Source organism: Pyxicephalus adspersus, chromosome 6, assembly GCF_032062135.1.
Source record: "Pyxicephalus adspersus chromosome 6, UCB_Pads_2.0, whole genome shotgun sequence".
Classification (NCBI taxonomy): domain Eukaryota; kingdom Metazoa; phylum Chordata; class Amphibia; order Anura; family Pyxicephalidae; genus Pyxicephalus; species Pyxicephalus adspersus.
Window position 1 is genome coordinate 92923441 of NC_092863.1, and position 18502 is coordinate 92941942.

General features: G+C 37.9%; 1 long non-coding RNA gene across 1 annotated transcript; it reads right to left on the bottom strand.

The window, feature by feature from the left end:
- Positions 1-1970: 1970 nt before the first annotated feature.
- On the bottom strand, positions 1971-12988 carry LOC140332614 (uncharacterized). The gene is made up of 4 exons (XR_011921199.1): positions 12931-12988; positions 5323-5445; positions 3763-3814; positions 1971-2143 (listed from the first exon to the last, which is right to left on the bottom strand). It is a non-coding gene; the product is annotated as an uncharacterized lncRNA (long non-coding RNA).
- Positions 12989-18502: the final 5514 nt, after the last annotated feature.

Here is an 18502-nt window from a genome sequence, read left to right on the forward strand (position 1 = left end):
AAGTGTTGCTGGGCCCTTTTTTGACCTGTTATCTCAAAATTGAACACAAATATATCTGGGATATATACCGACTCAAGAATACTATGCTATTTAAATAAACCAGTTACATAAACATACACACCTATGAATAAATATGGACACTTACACAAAACATATGTATATGTATACACAGCAGTATAGAAAGTGATGCCAACCTTGCTAGTTATCCATAAAAGTTGCAATCAATATATAGTATAATAACTAAATTGTTGCCAGCAAAGGACTGCTAAAGGATTTAACAGCTCACTGTTAAATACAAATTCATTTATAAACGGATTCATTTAATTGTTTAGGTATTTTAATGCTGATTTAACAGTTTAGTATCTAAGTCTTAAGTATCTAAGTATAAATCAAGATTTTTCCAACGCCATTAGATAAGGAATTTTGGATTATACTTAGATCACATCAGTAGATGGAGCTGTGTCCTTGTGTAAAGTGTGTAACAAACTTTTGCCATTAAAGACAAGAGGCATGAGTTTGTTACACACTTTGTGTGGGCAAAAATGAACAATAGATCATACCTTTACTTTCACAGAGTCCCTGATCAGTCCACACCTGACCTTAATAGGTCCCACATTTTCCTCTTTCTTTCTCTGCCTATGTCACCCGATTTCACACTGTGCAGGTGCAAGACTGGGTTATGCATCCTCCTTCAAGTGAAAAAACAGAGCACTGACCTCACTGTACATGCAAGAGATCAGCACTTTTTTCTATTGTGGGGTTAAAGCCTTAGGTCTTCTGGGATAGGTGTAAGTAAGTATAGTATTTCAGGGGCTCTGCTCTCCCTTTCAGTCTTACCGCCATTTACTTTATATATAAGGGTTATATAGTAAGTCAGTTTGAAAAAAGACACAACGCAATCAAGTTCAACCCCTAGAGAAAAAAACATATCCCAGATATAAAACCCTATAGACATAGTTGATCCAGAGGAAAGCAAACAAAAAAAAACCCTGGTACAATTTGCTTTCAACAGGGGAAAAAAATTCCTTCCTGATTCCATGAGGCAATCGGATGTTCTCTTGATCAACAGATCTCTGTTATTTTTACTTTAAAGCCTTAATACCCAGTTATATTCTGTGCTTCTAGAAAAACATCCAGCTTTTTCCTAAAGCAATCTATAGTAGTTGCTGAAACTACTTCCTGACGGAGCTGATTCCACATTTTCACAGACCTTACAGTGAAGAATCCCTTCCTTATCTGGAGCTTAAACTTCTTTTCCTCCAGATGCAAAAAAATGCCTTCTTGTTCTTTGTAATGATCTCAAAGTGAATAATTGGGAAGAGAGTTCTCTATATGGACAGTTTATATATTTATACAGGATGATCATATCCCCCCTTATACGTCTCTTCTCAAGGGAGAATGGATTCAGTTCAGCTAATCTCTCCTCATAACTGAGTTCCTCCATTCCTTTTATTAGTTTAGTTGCCCTTCTCTGCACTCTCTCCAATTCCACAATGCCCAAAACTGGACGGCATATTCCAGATGTGGTCTGACCAATGCTTTGTACAGGGGCAGGACCTTTTATATAAAGTACAAATTTTGGTGATAGGTCTGCTTTAGGAGCAAATGACTCATAATACCCAAGTACAAAATACTTTAACCTGTAAAAAAGAGGGGACAATATATACAGATTATGCCCGCAACATTTTAGTTTTTCCGGTTAACAAAAATGTTTTAAATAACACCTCATGGATTTATTTATTCACCTTCATTTTAGTGGCATTTCTTTTGATTACTCTTTTGAATGCTAGCAGGGATGGGTGCATTTTGTGCCCTAGGTTTATACTAGAGTCTAAGCATTTTCCTTTATTCTCAGGTACAAATGTGTGCCATGCTTCATATTTGGATTGGTGTATATTTGAGTATACACAGTAAATACATACACAAAAGATGTTTTACCTGCTAAAGAATTTTTTTATTTCTATCTAATCATGAGATGTTCATGCCATGATGCCACACCACACAGTCAGGCTGGTGACTTCACTTTTTCTCTGTTTTAGTTGGCCAACACAGCCTGGTCACCTCCCCATATTGTGTAGGTCCTATTAAGCAGTTCTGGTCCATCAAGGATTGGTAAGCGATACAAACGTGCCTGGTCATCCATCTGCATCAAAAATAGGACAAATTAATTGGACAATGTTACCTTCCTTTGCCTTGCTTTGCTCCAGGGTCTATTTTGATGATTATATACCTACTGTAATTGATTTTGATGGTGAACAGGGGTCAGCATGGGCATTGTGGGCATAAGTGACCACATGACTGGTCTGCGGGTGGTCAGACACATGCACAGCAGGCTTTCACTTATGGCCAGAATTAAGTTTTTCAGCAATTTGTGCATTTTTGTGGTATCAGACCCAACAAGTTAGACCCCACCCCACATACATTAATAAGCTTTGGGTGAGTATGACCTTGTGCCAGTCTATCGTTACCTTGGACAACTTGTTGTAGATACTAACCACCTCATACCAGGGACATCCCACATAACCTGCTGTTTTGGACATGTTCTTGTTCAATTCCTTCAAACAGACCTAATGTACCATTCACCACAACACACACATGCTATATAGTGCAACTGGCTTTTTTTTTTTTTAAAGACAGTCATTTGCCTTTCTTTCTGTTGGCAGCCCATTCAACACAAAACATGTTAGCATGCAAAATAAATGCGTCAACTAAAACAGAGCAAAAGTGTGAATCCAACATTTAGGTTAGAGTTCTTTACAATTACTTCCAATTAGAGTTCTTTACACAATACCTTGTCCTAAAATATTTGTTTATAGTTCCTCTCCTTTGATACGCTGGGCCGGGTTTATTAAAGCTCTCCAAGGCTGGAGAGGATACACTTTCATTAGTGAATCTGGGTGATCCAGCAAACCTGGAATAGAATTTTAAAGTCATTTGTTATTTGTTAGCAAATGTTTTCAATCCTGGACCAGGCCCATTCCAGGTTTGCTGGATCACCCGGGTTCATTGATGAAAGTGTATCTTCTCCAGCCTTGGAGAGCTTTAATAAACTAATACCACAAATTATCTGTTTGTTGAAACATATTAGCAAATTTTTGAGTGGGAGAACATCCAAATCTAAAAGGAAAGTCTTTTTCCAATGTAGGATGTTGGAAACACCATATATATTGATGTCTTTTCTGTATCATTTCATATAAATACATCATTTAGATCTTTAGCCCATTAAGTTCTATATTTGACCGAATCACATTGTATTGTTTCATGTAGAGCTTGAAGAGCATTTGTCCTTCATCCCGAGTTTAGTGCAGGATGCTTTGCGGATTATCACGGTCTAGCTCTGTCCCCATTGTAAATGCGCGGGTCTTATCAATGGAACTCCCAGTGAGCTATATTTTGGAGTGATACAAAAGTTATTTAAAGTGTTTTGATAGTGAGTCTGTCCATTAAATGGTTTTATGTTTTTTTTTTCTAAACTCACAAAGAGCAGCAAGATAAAATAATTATGGAATATTCCCCCACCCTAAAAATATTTTGCATTTTAGGTTTTACATAACAAAGAAAAACAGAAATTATGAAAGAAATGTTAATTGTTATTACTTTTATTGTAATCTATGAGCCCATTCAGGAGATTCTTCTCCATCGTCTGTTTGCTCAACAGGACAGAAGATAAGGAAAATCTGTCCAGAAAGGATACAGAAATCAAGTATGGCACAAAATCATTTTTCATTTTATTAAGTAGGGTGGAGGATAGGTAAAACAAACCTTTTATTGCAACCTGTGTCCCATTGGTGATATTTTCCATGTTCATAAATCTCTACAAATAGATGAAATTGCCCATTAGGACAGCAGTTATCAGAACAAATATAACCTTTAAAAAGTTTTCCCTGTATTTTTGATCTGATGCAAAAACCAAAATGGACACTTTTTTTATAGGCAATAGTGCTAATTGTATTCAGTGTTAACACTCATAGATTACATATTCATAGTGGTGCAAAATCAAATGTGCATAATAACATGAGTTTAGATGGCGCAGAGTGGGAAACTTGCCATCCTATTTGTACTAGAAAGGTAACCTACGTCATGAATGTAGAAAGTTCAGTATATCAACTGCAAACACATGAACGGTATAGTAGTGAGGTGATGCATAGCCGGAGAAAGACGAACCCGACGCGTTTCACCCGAACGAGGGCTTTTTTAGGGGTACCTGTGCATCTGATATAGCAGTTGTAAATATGACAAGTATAGGTTCCAATCGGGAAACACTCCTAGTAGGTTACTTGAGTACATAACATAAAGGGTATTCCAGGCAGGTCAAACTCTATTGCATCTGGAGAAGAGAGAAGCCCCAAAGGGGAGAGGGGGAAGCTGCAGCTCTCTTGTGTCATGAAAAATGATTGCTTGAGATAGCTAAACAGCCAGGTGAGTCTGTCATAATGTGCAAAAATGCTATGCAAGGGTAGATGAACTACACTTTCACATTAAAAACACAACATACCTGCATTAACAATGAAAACAGCCTCTACCCTGCATTTACCTTACCCTGTCCTTCTACCCAACTGACTTCTGAACCAAGCTAGAGACTACCCTGGATTGAATCTAATCAAATCTGTGATTTTTTTTCATTCACTTTACGGATTAAAACAAAGCAAATGATAAAGTATATGGAAATAATATGTTATGTGCTAAAATTGAAACAAGTCCTGACAATGCACAATACATAATGGTAGACAATTACTGGCGGCAGCAGAATGTTGATTTATTGCTCTATGACCTGCACTGGATTAAGCCTTTGAGGGAGGCTGGATCATAAGCAAATATTACAGTTAGAGGGTCGCCCTCCTTTCCTCCTAAGTACACTGATCTGATTTATTTTCCCTGGAAAGAAGAAAAATGTGAAGGGCTGCCTAAGCTCTTTAGACCTCCATAGTAGCTAAGAATTTTACCGTTTTTAGTTTTCCCTATAACAGATTCAGTTTTCCTTAAAAAAGATTGAATAAAATAACCCTTATCTCTCTGCTTTGTCTATTATACCTATTGAAACCAAAATATAATTTTATATTTAAAATATATGGAAAGGGAAAGGCGTTATAATTTTACCATAATTCCTGCACAAACTGTAGTTTTTTATTTATTTTAAAGTTGTTAGATGCTATTTTTCTATTTCAGTCTGAAACCAGTAGTAAACGTTTTGCAAACTCGCTATCTGGGCAAAAATTAAAGTTTCCCAACCTCTCCAAAGATTTACCACAATCTCCAGCCCCCAGAATAACTTATCCTGCAAGCTTTAATTTTTGCTACCTGGTGCAAAAAAAATATACTTACCGGGTTTAGGTTCCATGCCAATGACATTGCTGGGCGTGGGGGTTTGCTGTTCCAGTGCTGTCCTGGATGGCTCCCTCTGGTATTGACATAACACCTCTTCTGAATGGTGAGAAGACCCTGTCACTGGACAGTCAATACAAGTGTCACTCAATGGCTTTCAATAAAGTGGAACAAAGCTTAAAAATTCAAAGACACTTTTTTTTTCCGCAGAAGGGACAGACTATGTCTCCTTAAAATTACCTGCTTGTTTGAAATCTTCTCTATATTAAGTAGTGCGCAATCCCAACAGGCCAGAAATAAACTAACCTCCACGCACATGTACAGGAATTAGGACATTTTGGTCTGGCCTTGAACCTAGAAGAGGACTGGGGGTTGATAAGGGGCGGCGCTGAACCCTTTTTATTAAAAAAAAGGTGTTGCACTAAAAAAAAAAAAAAAAACAACAGAAATTTAACCTTACATAAAAGGGTTGTCTACCTTTTTATGTAAAGTGAAATTTTTGAGTTTAGGTACGCTTTAAATATTTCAAACAGACAGGTAGGTTTGTTCTTTGTATGTAATTATTAAACTTTATTGTAAACATATAAGGAAGCAAGAAATAAAATGTTACAAGATCCAGGACACAATACAATAATAGCAGGAACATATTCAGCCATGCTAGATATTAAGCTATATTGCAGACCAGTAGCAGTAGCAGAAGTAGTTTAGAGATAAATGTTGAAATAATAAAATACTTGCGATCCATAAACAAATTTACTTATTCATATATTAAGGAAAGGAAATAGGGGGGGGGTTAAGTAAGTTTATTTTAATGCAGAAGAGGCATAAAGTGTTCCTTTTAAAGAACCTGCTTTCTTGCAAGTTTTCTTTTTATTCAGGTCTAGTTCTCCTTTAAGTAAAGTTAGGATTTTTTTAGGTCAACATTCAGTTAGACAGAGGGTGTTGGGTCAGTTGGTGGAGGGTTAGTTTGTCCCAAAGATAATTCATGTTTGTGCTAAAGGGATACCAGGGCTGTTCCTTTTTTATTAACAGTTGTAATTCTTATGTACTATAATAAAAGTAAACTGTCCTAATAAACCATCAGCTTACAAAACAGTATAGTAAAGCCTACATCAAACTCTGAGAAAGAAAATGGGTAGGTTGGTCTCTGTAAAACTGTTTTAAAAACCTTGCAATGGAGATCTACCAAGAAAGCATTCTTTTTTCTCAGAAAAGTTAGAGATGCGCTTTAAAAGAGTTTTTTAGGGGCTTTCAAATGAAAGCATTTCAGGAGTCTCCATGTATGCTGTCATGTTGCTTTGCATGCTGCAATTGTATTAAAGCAAAGCAATTTACACCCTGGCACAATCAAAGAGACTGCACCATTTGCATTGCACTAATACATTCCTAAATGCACTGCAGCTTATTCCAAAGCAGGCTGTGTTTGTGTTATTTGTATTTAAACACAAAGCCTAATTGCGTTCTGTAAAAGGCTTATATATCTTATATATATATAAAGGGCTTCATCCAGATATTTAAACTGCTTACAGTAAAAAAAATGTATTAATGAATGCAGAGCTGAATCTCTCTTTGTCTTTAAATCTGCCTAGGGTTCAGCCTTGTGTTTTATTTGGTATTCTAAAAACTGCAATGTTTAATTTTAGTACAGTATTTAAATATAACTGGCCAATGTGGCTACATGTGTGGATAAAAAAAATGGATGCACATGATTTAAATACATGAATACGTATTAATTGGACCACCAATTGGACCAATAATCACTAAAAATAATATTGCAATACTCAAGTGGAAAAATTGAAAAAATATAGCTGGATACAAAATCTCTATTGTACTGATAATTTCCTACATCTATCTAACAAACACCCACATGACCCTCCATCCATCCATTCCCATGATCTGTACAATTTCCTCTGGAGCTACAAAAGCTTTTCAGCAACAACCGGTTTGATTGGAATTGTATGGTTTGTGCTTACCCTCACACTACTAATATATGATAACTAGAGATTGTATAAAGATTGGAGAATCAGATTGTTACAAGTGTGGTCAGCTATAGGTGATAGAACAGAAATAGAGTTAAAGGACAGCTGCACATTTATATAAATGAACACTAATCCACCCCAGTCACCCCTCCTAAATTAATTTGTAGTACACCATCCCTCCAGCTGCTTACTTATTTCTTGAAGGGGACACTTGTCCATTCCCCCTCACTTTTTAATCTAATTGGGAAATTTCCCTAACAGGAAAGGCAGCAAAGGGTCGAAAAGAATACACAACTTTCCCCACTTTATTTGAAATAGAAAAGTTTTTGCATAAACTTTACGTATGATGTATTTGATTAAAGGGAGAAAAAAGTTTTTTTATGGGAATGGTTCACCTTAAGGGAACGTGGCAGACAGAATAAAGCTCATGGTTTGGTTATAGTATGACCATCCGAAACTGAAATGTTCAGCCTCAATGTCAGACATAAAACCATGCGGACTTTGTGGCTCCATACAACATTCATATCTATCAAACACATGTCTTCAGAGGGGGATGCTAGCTGGATTATCCCGGCTGTATCACTTACGCTCAGATCCTCTGGCAGGGGCTGGCAGTGTCAATGAAATGTGACAAAGCACAATGACCATATCGTCTGCCTTCCACGCTACAGGCCAAGGGCCATTCATATAGAACAAATTCTAATTCTGGGGATATAGATCATTTAAATGTGTGAAGAGTAAAAGTAAAAAAATTATCTTTTGTTAGTGCCTTAAGTAAAAGTAAAGTAAAAGCAGTAAAATTAACCACTCAAATGAACTGATAATAGTCTTATATATAACTCCACAAATAAGCATAGACAGTTCCAAAAATATATGTATATGAGTTGTAAAGGTCCTTCTGTTTCCTAGTTTCTGAAATTGTCCTAGATTTGGCTGACAATGAATTTTCACATTGATTTGTACACTTTTGCGTTACATGTAATGTTAAATCTTAAAAAGCATGTGTAAATTGGTTTCTGTAATTTCCTGCACAGCAAAATATCAGAACGGGGGAGTAGGGGTTGCACTGTGAGCTAGTAAGGCTGTATTGCAATCCACAGACCTAATATTTTATTACTGGGAGCTTTATGAAAATGGTGCAATAATAATGACTTTATCAGCCAAGTGCTGCTTATTAATTGCATGCTGGGGGTGGGACAGTGACCAAACTCTGGTGCTTAAGTGTAGAGTAGAAAAGTTGTACAGTTGTTGTATAGCAGGGATATCTCTGTCATCTGTAATAGAAACTAATGAGGATCAGTGCACCCCTTTATCTCCAAATTCCTGATTTGGTCAGAAATTTGGAACACTGAAAACATACAAACAAAATTAGGTGGTTAAGTGGCAAGCACATAACCCACATCCCAAAAACCAAAAATATTGGCTTCCTCTCCAAGATGGCCTTCATTATGACATGACTATGGTAGGGACATTGGATTGTGTGCCTTACTGAGGAACAATTAGTGACATGACTATGGGTTATGTGTTGTGCTGTGTTATGTATCAGCACTATATAAATACCTGAATGTGTGTTATTTGAGAATACAGCATTAAAATAGCATTGTTGCATTTGCAACTATAATGGCATTGTTTAATTATGTCTTGTTTGCTGATTTATGCATAAAATCAGAGCTGCAATAAAAAAGTAATTATGTTTGGGCAATTTATGCCATGACCTGAAAAATTTCCCAAGTAACCAAGTAATTTGTATTATTATAATCTTGTATTCATATAGCGCCAACATATTATGAAGCGCAAAGCCTTAGTCGTGTCACTGGCTGGCCCTCAAAGGGTTGTCCATCACAATCTAATGTCCCACCATAGTCAAATGTTATTAATACAGTCTAAGGTTAATTTTAGGGGGAAGAAAATGACCTAGCTGCAAGTTTTTGGAATGTGGGAGGAAATAGGAGTACCCGGGGAAACTCACGCAAACACGGGGAGAACATGCAAACTCCATGCAGATAGTGTCCTGGCCGAGATTCAAACCTGGGACTTCATGCTGCAAAGGCCAGACAATGCCAGATACCTAGGTATCATTCCAAAGCTTGGCCTTCAGTGTTGAACTACATGCAGGTCAACCACATTAAACACAGCTGATGGAGATTGATAGAAACCATTGAATGTATGGCTGTCAAGGCATTATCCTCAGACAATTATATTTTCTCCTCTGATGTTCCAATTCACAAACAAGCAATGAAAACAAGGTATCTGATTTTACTACATGTATACAATTTTTTTTACAAATACACATAAAAGAAAAGGACATTAGTTATTGATTCCTTGTGTGCACCAGATAGGTAGAAGCGTCTCACTTTTGAGCAAACCTAGCTTCTGGTTTAGTTTTTATTCTAAAATTTGTTTTTTGTCCACAGTGCCATTTAATGATTCTTTATTATTTCTGTCTATTGTGATAAGAAGAAGGGAGGGAGAACATCTCTGAGGATGACACCCAAATAATCTAGAAAGTGTATTATGCAGAAAGCACAACCTACAAATATTTCTTTATTTCTATACATAATTACAAGGTATGCATGTATATTAAAAAATATACATTACAATGATGTGTACAATAATTGTAGCAAAGGTAAATATCCTCTTAGTAGGAGATATTTTGGTTTTTAGCTTAGTAAATAACTGAACTGTCCATACAGACAGTGGGGAGCAACATTTAAAAGTAAAGCTCTTAATACTGCTGAAGAACAATTTAGAAAATAGAATTAAACTTATTGGGGATCAACCCTCCACGAAGTCCACTCAAAACTCTCTAACTTTTTTTCAGATCTTGAACATTGAAGGGTAACATTCACTTGTCTTTTGCAGTTATAGTAATTTGTTATTATTAGACATAATTTTGAGGATATTTTAATTTATACGCACTTATTATTTATGTGTTACATTATACTCTTTTCCAAAATTTGTTTTCTCAACTAACTTCCCCTGAAGAAGTCTTTATGGCGTGACATGTCAGGAACTGAGACAAACATTCATGGTTTATACTTGGATCATGGACTTTTGAACCCTAATGATAGTTTGGGGAAACTTTGGCTTTTTGAGAATGGACATTTTGCATGTAAATTCTTTATGCTTCAATAATAAATTGTTTTGTATACTTTCCTTTGCCTTAAAAACTCCCTTTGCTATTGGGTTCATTCAAAAAGAAAAGATACTTTGTATACAAGGGGTTGGCATTTGAATTCCTTAGGACAAGGGTCGGCAAACTCCGGCCTTTAGGCCAGATACGGCCTTGCCGGTAGTTCGTTTCAGCCTAACACCCTCTGGCCGATCCGGCCGAATGCTGACCGGCAACCGGCGGCTCCGGAGTCGCGGGATGCCGGCAGGGGGCGTTAGGAACTACCGGAGCTCTGGTGCCACCTCCTTGCTGTTTCTCCCCTATTTACCGCAGCCGGCGTTGATACTTTCACTGCCGCGATAAATAGGGAACACTCCCTGAAGGGAAATCCCTCTCCTCCGCAATGTAGGGAGAGGGATTTCACTTCAGGGGGCGTTCCCTGGTGGTGGGCAGAGCGATTAGGGCGAGACTCAGAGTCCGGCCAAGTGTGCTCCCGCACACCCATGAAATGGCCTAGTGGCCATAAAAGTTTGCCGACCCATGCCTTAGGGTATGAGACTACTACTCTCTGTTCAATAGAACTGAAAAATGAAAAGGACTATATTCAATTTAAAAGAAGGCGAAGCATATAGTATTTGATAGAGAAGAGCTAGCACTTGTAGAATATTGTACTTATGTTATTCATTGATGAATGCAAAAAGTATTTGAGTTTAGGTCATGCCATGTATTGGGATGAATTTTAGTTCTAGAAAAGTGAATGGCATAAAACCCAAGGAAGAGACCTAAGTCACCTGAAAACTTATATCCTTAATAACTTCAGCTACCAATCAAGGGCATCGGTTCAACTCCAACACTTTTCAGAACACAGAAAAGTTAGAAAGCAAGGGTCATGTACAGCCGTATTATAAATTATATCCGTAGAACAGAGATACCAGCAGACAGGGAGAGCCCCTAGCTCCTGATGTCTGTTTGACAACTCAGCCTGACCGAGTTCAGCCTCACTAATCCTCTGGGGGTGTTGGAGTCCACCAATGTATCAGATGCCAGTGTCTGTGAATATTAAGTTGGCTGTACTTAATTATGGATTTGTAGTCATAAGTAGAGCTTTAGATGTCTGCGATCTCATAAAATGTCGTCCCCAACACAGCAAATCTCTGTCTGTCTATACAGCTTTATGTGATTCTGGAGAAAGACCAAATGGGTGGAATCTCCAGATCACAAGGAACAAACTTCTAATCTAAAGCACACATATCAACTTTCCTTGTGTCCCTCATTACTATGGTTTTAGTGGAAACATACCATTTAAATGTGTTGTTAAAGTATGTGACATTTTGTAACCCCTGACACCAATCCTAATAATGAAGATTAGGCATTTTTTAACTGTTACCAGCAATTTTAAAATGCAAAGCCGAATGTGTACCTAAATCTAGAAACTAAAATGTAATATATTGCAGCTTACTAGACCTTAGATGCAATCGTTTTATTTTTTTGAGGGTTTGTTTCCTAAATTTTTATTTGGTGATCCTGAAAATATCATGTTCTGTCATAGGCTGGCTATTCTCATTCATGCACTGTATGTATGCATTTCCTAGTCTTTTATGAAATAAAGGTTGCAATGTAAAGCTTTTCTGGTATCCCTTGGCTTTAACAGCTCATGCTTCCAGGTTGTCCATTTCACTTTTTTGACATTCAATTTAATGAATAGGACTGTCAAACCTTTCTATTTTGGTTCAGTTTAGAAAGCATGCCAAGCTGAAAAATGGTCATGGCTAAGTTGTGGTGACTGTTGGCCACTGCTTAAATGAACATGGTTAAATAGTTTAAAAAGTTTGAGACTACATAATGGGCCGGATTTAATAAAGCTTTCCATGACTAATGTCCAACCATAGTCATATGTTATTAATACAGTCTAAGGTTAATTTTGGGGGAAGCCAATTACCTAACTGCATATTTTTGGAATGTGGGGGGAAACCGGAGTACCCGGGGAAACTCACGCAAACACGGGGAGAACCTGCAAACTCCATGCAAACTCCTGATTTAATAAAGCTTTCCATGACTGGAGAAGATAGACTATCATGGGGGAACCTGGGTGATCCAGTGGGTCCAATAAAAAATACATCCTTGCAGGAGCTTCATGTTGCCTGCAGATATGACCAAACATTGGGCTAGTCTATCTTCTTCAGTCTTACAGAGCTTTAATACATCGGGCCCATTGTATACATTGAAAGAAGAATGTATTTAGTGGCAAACTACACAGCTATGGGCAACTGTTAAGATAAACACTTAGGACAAGTTGTAAAACACAAAAAAGCATACAGAGTTCAGAAGTCAGGACTACATACTGGATATACCTGAGTATAAAGCAAGATTTTTTTGTCCCTAAAACGCCATAAGAAAAAAATCCAGGTTTTTGCTTAGATCTTCGCCTTGTCACAGGTCCGAGAGGTGTTTATATTGTGTCCTTGTTCCCCTTTCTATTTATCTATATGCAGAGCAGAGCTGCAGAGATTCACATACCTGTAAAAAACTCACTTCTTAGGCGGCCACAGACCCGTATTTCTCTCTTCCCTTCTTGGCACCAGTAGTGACGTCACTACTGGTGTCAGGGTTAGACATACCAGAGTCAAGTCTGTGGCTACTGGAGACAGATCTCAACTATTTACACTTAAACCTTTGTTCTGCACTGTCTCTCTCTATGTAAATCTTGCAAAAGAAACCATTTGTCTGCAAAAATGACCTAAGCCAACAATTCAGACAGGATAGCTTACATTAGGATGAGGCAATTGTTGGTACAGGTCAAAAAATTTAATCAACATATTTCTGCCAACATTTTATAGATATAGATTTGTTTTTAATACATAAGAGCCAATTTAAAAAATATTGAGTTGGTATGAGTCGCTGTTTCAATTACAATCTGGGCAAAGCTTGATGAATAAAGATTTCTTCCAGTAAGAGTTATAAAAGTTGCACGTGGTTACCAGTTCCCGTTTTTAAGATACCTGGGATGTTTCTCCTAAATTTCTTTAACACAATAGGTTGGTGTTGCAGAGCCGAACTTTTTCAGTTTCATAAACATGACCACTGTCTCTGAGATGTAGGTAATTATATCAAAACGACATACAATATTGTTTGTTGATGAGTTCAATACAAAAAACATTTTTACTGCTTTTTTGAGGGTTTTTGATTACTAATGCAAAGGCAAAGCTATGCTATGCAGAGAACAGCAGCTATGTGGTGGCAAAGTAACCACAAATATATGTGGGCCTCATTCTTGGGCCCCAATTAGCTAATTACCTAATTGCAAATACTTGTACACTGTAATTTTATACATAGTAGAAGACTTCCTTGGGGTTAAGTGCACCATACAAAATGTGCCATGATGTCACTGTGATTGGTAGGCATGGTGAGAGATTTTTTTCACTTTAGTTCCACTTTAAGCTCATGGTTTGTTTTTACACATTTACATTTTCCAAAATTATTTTACTTTTCATTTCCCTGTATTTTGCCACATGGCACATAGAAAGATGTTGCTGGCAACGAAAGACACAGCAGATCAGAACAGACCAACATGTGTAAATAACTTAGGACCTCCAGCCCAGTGCATCACATTTGTTCTGGCCAGGGGATAAGTGCTTACCTGCCCCTAGGCATAGTTCTCTTCTGATCACCATTTTGATTTAAATCTGTTGGGTTTACTGATCATGATCATGACTGCTTGTAACTCTTATAGAGCCAGATCACAACTCCCTCTAATATTGCAACTTCATACAGCCCTATCGCCCAGTTGTCTTATTTCTTCCACTAATGTTTTCTAGTTATTCATACATCTGATTGATGTCTCATGGACCAAGACCAGAACTCCTAATAGGATTCCAATTATGGTGGCCCAGAGGTTAGCATTTTGGCCCTTGCCAGTGTTAGATCCCAGGTTCGAATCTCGGCCAGGACAATATCTGCATTGAGTTTGTGCCTTCTCCCCATGTTTGTGTGGTTTTCCTCCAGGTTCTCTGGTTTCCATTCATAGTCCAAAAACATGCAGTTAGGTTAATTGGATTCCCCCAAAAATAGACCTTAGACTGTATGAAAGACATAGGACTATGGTAGGGACATTAGATTTGTGACCATGTACAGCACTGTGTAATATGTGAATGCTATATAAATACCAAAATTCCACACTCCACTCTCTCCCTCCATTTAATTCTCTAGTGATTTATCTCATCTCCCCCAATAGGTTGATTTCTCTTCACTAAATCCCTAATTTATTCTTGTATAAAATCATTATTTAATAGACCCAGTCCAGGACTCCTGCTACAGTTCCATTTTCACCCTCCCCACAACCCCAATTAGTTGATTTACCTCCATAAAATCCTGTAGGTCAGTGGTCCCCAACGTTTTGGACGTCATGGACCACTAAATTTATGGACTTCGGACTGCGCATTGGCGGGGAGCCGTGTGTCACCTAAAGAGAAAGAAACTTGCCCCCAGAATGACGTTATGATGCCAGAACCTGCCCACTCTCCCATTGCAGATCTGAGCCTGAGATGCAACCTGCCCACCATCCTGAGCCTGCGATGCGTACAGAAGACATGGTCAGCAGCTCTGGCCGGTGCACCCCCCCAAGCGGGGTCGTTCTCCTGACCCCACTGGGGGGTGCACCAGCCAGAGCCGCGGACCACCACAATTTTCTTGCGGACCAAAGGTTGGGGACTGCTGCACTAGATATTTATGAATTTTTATTATAATCTCATGGACCAAGACCTGAACTCTCACACTTCCCTTAACCCCAATTGGTTGATTTACCTCCACAAAATAATATAGTTATTTAAATATATGATAGGTGTCTGAAAGACCCAGACAAGAACACCAAAAATTCCAATTTTACACACCATCTTCCCCAATAGGCTGATATAGCTCCACTAAAACATCTAGTTCTTTAAGAATGTGATCAATATCTTAAAGACCAAGACTAGAACTTAAGACCAGAACACTAAGATTTCAATTTAACATGCCAGCTTCCCTATTTGTTTGATATCCCTTAACTAGACCCAGTAATTATTCATGTATCTGATTGATGTCTCATTGGCCAAAACCAAAACTCCTAATGAGATTCCAATTTTCACATTCCTCTATCCTTCAGTTTCCTCACTAAATGCCCCAGAGATTCATGCATGTAAGGAATGTTTCATTGACCCAGGCAAAGTCTCCAAAGTAGGATTTAAATTCACACTCTCCTCAACCCCAATTGGTTGATTTCTCTCTACCAGATCATATAGTTATTAATAAATATGATCAATTTCTCATAGACCCAGACCCAGACTAGAATTCAAATTCCGATTTCGCACACCATTTCCCCAATAGGGTGATATAGCTCCAATAAATCCTCTAGTTATTCATGAATGTGATCAATATTTCATGGACCAAGACCAGAACTCCCACTAGAATTCCAATTTAACACACCATCTCCCTCATTTGGCTGGTGCCCCTCTTCTAAACCCTCTAATTATTCATGCATCTCATCAATGTCTTATGAACCAAGGCCAGAACTCCCACCAAGATTACAATATTACACACTGTTTCCCAAATTTGGCTGATTCCCTTCCACTAAATCCTCTTGTTTTTCATGAATGTAATCATTTTCTCATGGACCCGTGCCAGAACTCCCAATAACTTCCCAATTGGTTGATTCCCTTACACACAATTGTCCAGGTATTCATGCACAGACCTTTTATTTTTTTGAATGTATTACACAATACTGGGAAAATGATAATGTTTTCACTTTACAATGTGGCTGTAGAGTTTTTTTTAATGTTTATGTATTATTTATATTATGAGAGGGTGTGTTAGACATTTTCATGGCACTCATCAATAAGGAGGAACATTTTATCACCTTCAGATCCTAGTACATATCCAACATTCTAATTGGAGCAATCTGCTGTTACTATTACTAAATGTTAATCATTTAATTTAAGGGAGTTTTAGGAAACAACCATGTGGAATTTATAGTTGCTATAACTGTCTTTAATAAGTTGGAATTTTATGAAGAAGACTGAGCCAGGGACAGTATTATTATTAGCTACTCTACAGGCAATTCAGATTGCTTAGACTTCTTGTTGAATTTCATTGAAACATCTTAGCGTCCCATGCCTTTTTTTAACAGCAGTTTTCCTTATTTGCCTAAAAATTATAAGAACTTACAAGTTTATCTCTCTTTTAATAGGACTTGCCAGTAAAGGATATGTGGGCAAGTTTACTACACAGGCAGGAGAAAAAAGTGCTACTGCACATTCCAAATTTATTGGACGTTTGACCTGCCAGGATATTAATCTTGCAAGAATCAGACAGCGAAGGTATGGTTTTAAATAGGGGGATGTCTGCCTAAAAATGCAGTTTGAATCCCATTGACTGTGGGATTTGGTGGGCTCCCATGGACAGAGGGGATAGATGATATATTTTCTGCAATAAATCACACTAACCTGTCTGATCGCTATCTTCTTTTAGAAAAAGGTTGAACTGCTGCTGTGGATGTGCTTGGTTACATCATGCCGGCTTGGCCAATCAAGATAGCCAAAATACAGGACACACGGTAGAGAAAAAAAAAAAGGTGGCAGGAGATTGTATTAATTTTTTTTTAAAATTGCAGGTAAGGTAATCACTTTTTAATTTAGTTTTTATCTTGAGGGTTCTTTAAAGGCAAATCAGAAAATATTCTTTCACACAATAAACATTTTATAAATAAGCCATTTTTATTATTATTATTATTATTATTATTAAACAGGATTTATATAGCGCCAACATATTACGCAGCGCTGTACATTAAATATTACACCAAATTGACACTTTTCAGGCTTGTCCTGTGTGCATAGAGACAACACAGATTGTATTTCTAGCAATCTTCTGTATAATGTGCACTTAAAGCTGGCCTAAATCAATTTTTTTACATAAAAGGGTAGACAACCCTTTTATATAAGGTAAACATTATCTTAATTTTTGGGGGGGCTGCAGCGATAAAGACAGAATAGGAGCGCAGAGCCTCCTGGGATACCTATGTCATGCATCCCAGGAATTGTCTGGCGGCTTCTTCTGCGCATTTTAGAGCTTTTTCTTCAATGGGGAAAAAAGAAAATTCAGATCTCACACATGCGCAAAGATTGGCACACTTTTTTTCCCCATCTACTGCGGGCTACGTCACCCGATCTCGCGCCTGCGCAGTGTGACATCGGGTGACATATGCAGAAGACGGAAGAAGGGCAAAGAAGATGGCAGCGCCCTGCACTTCCTCCACCCAGGTATGAAGGAGGATTCCAGGACGACAAGGGACCAGATCCAGAAAACCCCCGGAGCGATTAACGGATCTGCAAAAGTTAAGGTGAGTGAGTTTTTTTATTTTTTTTTATTTACTTCCACTTTACCTGTGCATGCACAGCTCTGTGTAGAATTTTAGCATAGCTGGCATGAGCAGGAGTTTCATCATTTCAATCTGAAGATCCCAACTCTGGCAGAAAACTAGGTGAAGATGCCGATGCCGATTTACAAATAACAATGACAAATCATACATTGATACATATTGCAAGTTAAAGGGTTATGAGTGGATCACACATTTTTACAATCAAGGTGTTTCTAGCCTTTAGCTATACATAAGTTCTCTAATCATACGGTTAGAAACAAGCCATGCTAGTCGAAAGCATAATGACACAAAGAAAAATGCTAGATGCCTCTTCACCCGACGCGTTTCGCCTATTGGCTTCTTCGGGGATATTGCTGGGGATGTTTAGGTTTTTTTTCCACTGACACTTGGAGTTTGTTAGATTTCCAGAAGGTAGGAGATTTTTTAGGGCAGGTTGTGCTTTATTCAAATAGTTCTTGATAGATGTAGTGTTTCCAACAAGAAAGGGAATCAAGGTAGGTGGTGCCTGTAAAAAATGGCAGCAGGTTGGGGTGATGCAGAGCAGTGCAGCCAGCTATGATTGTTACTTCAACTCACTTTTATGTGACTGGGGTGTGGCAAATCCAATAATAATATACTAGAGAGCACTCTATACCCTCATTGCAAAATAAACTACAGATTACATCCAGGAATAATGTGATGCTG